The following is a 6,573-nucleotide window of genomic DNA, read 5'->3' as shown; positions in this document are numbered from 1 at the left end:
AATTAGGGGGGAGGCTTGCCACGGGAGGTAATCCAAGTTTATTGAAAGGTATCCACGGAGGACAAGCAACAGTTCCAGAGCGACCATGCCTTATAAAGGGGGGTTGAACAAGGAGAGTAACCTAACTAGGGACCAATAAGCAGATTAGGAGGGAGGGACGCTGGAGGGATGGACTTACATCTGGTCCAATAGTCCTGGGGGGGTTGAGGTCCAATAGCCTTGAGGTGTCAAGGTTTAGTGGATTTCCAAGAGGGGAGGTATCCGAGGGGGCAGGGTCTTGGGGGATTGACAGGGACCATATAAGGGAAATTAGGGAGGGCTTGGGTGACAGACACTGAACAATCCAGAACTCCAGGAGGGGTTTGCGTGATTGATAGAGAAGGAGCCAGAACAAGGGGAGGGGATAACCATATTGGGAGCACCGGGGGAGCAGCTTGGATCTGGGGCAAACCAACTGGGAGTAGAAGTGGGGAGGGTAGGGATGAACCATTAGGGTACAAAGAACATACAAAAATAAAATAAAAACATTGCATCACCACAGGACAGAAACAGGAAGAAGGAAAGGAGAATTGTAGAGGTAATGTCCTAAACAATTGGGTACCTAGACCTTGTAGTACCCTAAATTAGGATGAATATTGGCCATAAACTACTATATTTACTTTGTCCCCATCAGGAAACAGGCTCACCCATGTGAAATTTCGACGGGTATTTTAAAATCATTTCTCCTCAATAGATAATATTTTATTTTCCGGTAATTTGTTTAGGATATGTGTGGGTTATATTGAGAAGTTCTTAGGTGCTCTGCACAGAAGGTGTTTGGGTAAAATTATAAGATTCCGGCCCTTAGCAGAGAGGGTAGATAACAGTGTTCAAGTGGAGTGCAAATATATTCTGACACACACAACCCCATGAGTATCTTCCACAGCAATTTTCCTACCTGCTGGCAGGCTTACCTTTTCTAAGTATTTTTTAGAGCATGGAGTAAAGAAATTGGGAAAGCTACAGATTTTCATTTTTGATATCAAAGCAGTGCAAATATCTTGGCTAATAAAGAGTTTACAATGCTATGCCTTGGCCACTCACATTTATTTTAAATGCTAAGGTCACTTTTGCATAATTACTCAGGTATTTGGAAAGCTTCCTGATACTCTCATTTTTCCTGTCCTGTGCAAAGACATTGAGATGTCTGGCAGCATCTCTTTGCCATCTCTATGCTTTCTTCATCTGTCTTCTAAGGTTAAAAGGGCATTAGCTGAAAATCTCCTTCCTGTTTGCATTCAGTGATTTGAAAAAGAGGGAAGTAAATGCTAAAAGACTACGTCAGATCTTTTCAGCATCCTGTAACTTTTAAAAGTTACCTGTAAAGAACTCTTTTTTCTTAGAAACCTGAAAGCCAGTTATTTTCTGTGGATTTGGTACCAGACATTTGTTTAAACTCAGGCAGAATTTGTCCTCTTTAGAAAAGAGCTAAAAATAATGACTGATGAGTAATAAGATGACCATAACCAGGCAGTTATTTCATGTGCACATAATTTTATTATGTCAAAACATTTTATTTATATGTTATCAAAATTAATTGTGACGTAACACCACTTGAAAAGTATAAATCAAAAGACAGATATTGTAATGTATATTTGTTAAGTTTTTCCCATCAAAGATACAAACATTTTTATTCATATGCAGACTTTATATTCAGATATCAGATTCATTACTTGGACATCACAATGAAACAAGCCCCTATACTGCAAGAATGTAAAATGCAAACAAGTACAATTCTGAAGGTCTGCATTCAAAACCTTTGAAGACTAGCACAAATGTCCTTCATAATTTTCACCATTTTTTCCTATTTAACCCTCTTTCCACATACAATTTTACTTCATACGCTTTTGAAGACCCCATGTAACAGGTTACCAGATGCAATAGTCTTTCAAATTATTTTCAAAAGTAACCATTTATCTCACTGTTCAGTTAGATATCTGCATATAAGATATGCTTGAAAAATTATTCTTTAATTATTAGGATACACTGTGCCTGAGCAGCTGTTTTTTAGGCTCATTGACTCTTACTCCCTTTAATGGTAGGTTTCCTGTTCCTGCTGCCTTCCTGTATTTCTCATTGCACTCTTAAAAATTGCTTGGAAATGTCAGATCAAATTCTGGAAAGGGGAAAAAAAATGCCCAAACTATGGAAAAGTTGAGTTCAAACCAAAATAGACCATTGTGACACAGTAAGAGGAAATAGTCTGATCTTTTTTGGGTCATTGTTCCAGGAAAAGTAGCAACTATTTAATATCCTATCCATTAGGCTAAAATACCTAGAAGAATTCCTAAAATAATATCTGGATAGATTTCTAAGATTGACAAAAGACTGAACACATAGAGTCCCTTAATTTTAATGATGGGAAAATAAGTTAGAAGAATACCACAGTGAAGTTTAAGAGTTACTTAAATTAGTAAGCTTTTATGAAGTTGTTAGTCAGAAGTAAAGCTAATGTCTTTCTGATTTTCACTACACTGAGTTTGCAAGTGAATACAATCTTCTTTATATTGACATGTTTCCCCAGTATCTTAGCAATGTTTCCTGCCTAATATGGAACTTTAGACTCAGAGATGTAGGGAAGATAGCATGATTTTTCTTCTGGCAGTAATGTCAGAGCACCTGCACAGACATCTGAAAGGAAAGCCCATACTGCTCTGTAAGCAATGTAGTCTACATGACTCAGGCATTTGAATTTATCTGAGACCTCACTATGAAAATCTTCTCTAGTAGCTTCTGCTGTGAAGACCCTGATTTCTGGAAAGGCTCCCCTGTTTAAGAGAAACTCACATATTGCTCTCTTTGCAGAGGGTTTTATTTGCAAGGTGCTAGTTTTGACTCCAATTATAAATCTCCTTCACCAAATTTTAAATGCATAAGACTGACTCATTCCTGTTTTCTGCATAAATTAACCAAGAAAAAAATAACGTCCACTATAAACAGGTGTGTCACTTGACTGCAATGTTTGAAATACACCAAAGCATACAGGTAATAGAGCTCTATAAGCTGTGGTAGACAAAGACATTCTAAACAGGTGAATTTATTCAAGTGACAAGGTTGCACATTTAGCAGGCTTCAACTGTAGCACAAATGTAAATCTTCAGGTAATGAATAGAAGCCTGGATGGTGCAAGGAGGTGGTAAATTGTCACAGCAATTCATCGTGGGGTCTTTTTTATTATGTTACAAGAGTCTCAAGAATTTTTGAATTTCTATAGTAATAAATTAGCTTCTCCTAAACACTGTTTAAAGCACATATAACCTTTGCTCAAGAAGTGTAATGATTTTGCTAATCTCTACATGAGTTCTTTTTTCTTCAGCAAACATGTCCTAGGAAGATGGAAAAGGATCAGAAGTTGTCCTCTACCAGAAGGCAAATAGTTTCTGAAATTGTCCGTTTCTGCATGGTAAGTTATGCTCTTTTCTGATTCACAGACTGAGGCAGAACACAATTGAGGCAAAATTAGCACACTAGCTCCACAAAAGGCCTCAACATGTTTTGCAGTGTGCTGGATGAGCTTCTCCTTGAGGAGAGCATGCTCAACAGCCCACTGCCTCAGTCTCTGCCTGCAGGTCCTGAGGATGTTCTGGGCTGAATACAGAGTCAGAATTCTCCCAAAACCCTTCTCCTGCAAAAAAGCAGCTCTGGGTAGTATAAGCTGAGTGTATCCTTCAAAATATGAGAGTGGCAATACCAACAATCTTCCCATTCCACCAGCCTGACATATGCCTTCTCTGAGAACTTGAAATGCTGAATGTCACTACAGAGTCAAATTGTATTCAATTTTTAATGATAAAATAATTTTAGAGAGTACTGGGAAAGATTCTGTTATTCATTGCAGGAATGTGCTTGTCTGGTTTCAGGCTGTAGGTGTCTCATCACTTTTGAGGGAGTGACTGCTTGCTGGTTTTAGGCTGTTGATAGTGTTTATTCAATCTGGTTGAATTTAATGCTGCAGCAGTTTATTAGCATCTGTTACATGTTATGTGAAGTTTAATTTATTGGAGTGATGTTTTAATAGTAGAGGGGAATGGTACTGGTACATATCTATGAATATTTTAACATTTCTGATGGTTATTTTATTTAATAACAGTCATCCTGATCCAGTTCTTTAAGAACAGCTCCTATTATTCTTGTAAAGTAACTGCTCATGTAGACATTTTTTGTTTTGGAATGAAAGACCACTATATGAGCTGTTGTACAGGTATTCCTCTAGTATCAGAACTAATCTGTTTAAAAAATTCCAATACTGGTTTTTATAAAAATAACTTCTTGACACTTCTGTCATAATTTACAGTGCCACTCTAAGTAAGAAAACAGGAACTACACAGAGCCATAAATTTACTAGAGATAGACAGAGATTATAACAGCAGAAAGTAAATCCACATTTATCAAGCCAAATATATTCTTTTGATGGTAACACAATGGTCCTAGAAATGGATGTCATGTGATTTTGGAAGAAAGAGTGGTATTCAAAGTAGTGAATGGAAGGCCACAAAGCTTTAATAAAAACTAACCACTTGAAAAAAATAGTTCAGATAATTTTATAATGATTTTTATCGGTAGTCAAGGTAATAGTCAAAGTCAACTGAATTATGTTATAGAAATAAAATTAATACATTGGTGAGTATAAACCAGAGTATCAATTAGAACAGCCCAGAACCAGCAATATCTTTCAGTTGTTAGTGGAGAAAAGTCAGATCCTGAATCTTTGGCAACAGGACTTTGAAGAGCCCTCAGGAGCCTTTATTGTGCAACCCAGCACCACATGTGTGATTAAACCTTCCAAGTTAAGGTTTTCACTGATTTCTTGAGAAAATTTTTTATCATCATCCTGCAGAAAATTCCAGAGTTGCAATAATTTCCACTGCTTTTCAATTATTGATTAAAAAATACATAATTATTGATAAAAAAATACAAAAAACACCCCAAAAAAGCCAAAGTGAGGCATTGGTTAGAATCCCAGCAAAAAACCTGGAATTTTTTTTTTTTGCCATAAAATAAAAAAGAACCAAAAAACAGAACAGTGATTTAAAAAAAAAGGTGCATTTTCTATTTTATCTGTGCTATGAATTACGAATCAACAAAATTAACTTATTTTCCCCTACAAAGATGACCTCAGCAGGTAGTGCTTAATGCTTACAGAAAGCTTTTGTATTTTACATCCTGCCTGGCAATTGTTAAAAAAGATGTGGCATCCAGTTGCAGATCACACCTTATTTGGCACTTAACCTTGGGTTCTGTGCTTACTGAGCTGAACTTTGCTTGAAACTGAGTAGAGGAAACCTCCCCAGATGACAACCAGAGACCACCAGAGATCCCCAAAGAGGCCCATGAAGGCACAGTGCCAAGTATTTCATAAGGCTGCACAACTAAACCATTAGGCAATAGATTGTAACTATGTGCTAGATGGGTTAATGTAGATTTCAATACATAAATTCTCTTGCTTTAGTCCTTGGCATGCTCGATTTGTGGCAGAATAAACAGTGGCTCCTTTCTAAACCTGATGTTTTGTTAGAGAGTTCGAAGAATTTGGCAATACCATCAACGTACCCTTTCCAAGGGATAAGTGTTGAGGTTGAATTTTTGCTGCAGGGCAACCTGGTACAAACTCTATGCTCGGTCAGTTTCCTGACAGCTTTCTATGTTACACTTGTATCATTTGTGTTTGTACCTTGAGTACTCTGTCCAGTGCTGGGACACCAGTTTGGAAGGATGTTGAGATGCTGGAGTGTGTCCAGAGAAGGGCAGCAAGGCGGTTGAGGGGTCTGGAACACAAATCCTATGAGGAGCAGCCCAGGGAGTTGAGGGTGTTGAGCCTGAAGAAAAGGAGGCTCAGGCCTCTCTTATCAGACCTTATCAGGGATAAGCTCTCAGGGGGGACCTTATCACTCTCTACAACTCCCTGAAATGAGGGTGCAGCCAGGTGGGGATCTGTCTCTTCTTCCAAGCAACCAGCGACAGGACAAGAGGACACAGTCTTAAGCTTCACCACAGGGGGTTTAAGTTGGATGTTGGGAAGAAGTTCTTCACAGAAAGGGTGATTGAGCATTGGAATGGGCTGCCCAGGGAAGTTGCCATCCCCGAGTGTTTAAGAAAAGCCTGAATGTGGCACTCAGTGTATATTTGACAAAGTGGTGTTAGGTCATAGGCTGGGACTTGATGATTTTAAAGGTATTTTCCAAACTTAATTGATTCTGTGACTCTGTGAAATCAGATCAGGCAAGCCTTCCAAGTCAAAACTATGGCCAACTACCACAGCTGGAAGTAATCACAGAATCACAGGATCTTAGAATCACCCCTCATCTGGCTCCCTCAGCTGCTTCTCCTAGGACTTGTGTTTCAGACCCTTTAACTGCCTTGCTGCCCTTCTCTGGACACACTCCAGCATCTCAACATCCTTCCAAACTGGGATCTTTCACGGCCATGTGAGCACACTGCTGGCTCATGTTCAGCCTGCTGCCAGTCAGTGCCCACGGGTCCCTTTCTGCCTGGCCACTGTCCAGCCACTCTGTCCCCAGCCTGCAGGGCTGCAGG

This window comes from Corvus brachyrhynchos, unplaced genomic scaffold (assembly GCF_000691975.1).
Source record: "Corvus brachyrhynchos isolate BGI_N302 unplaced genomic scaffold, ASM69197v1 scaffold90, whole genome shotgun sequence".
In the NCBI taxonomy this organism is placed as follows: domain Eukaryota; kingdom Metazoa; phylum Chordata; class Aves; order Passeriformes; family Corvidae; genus Corvus; species Corvus brachyrhynchos.
The sequence above is the reverse complement of the archived record's forward strand: the minus strand, read 5'-3'. Positions refer to the sequence as shown.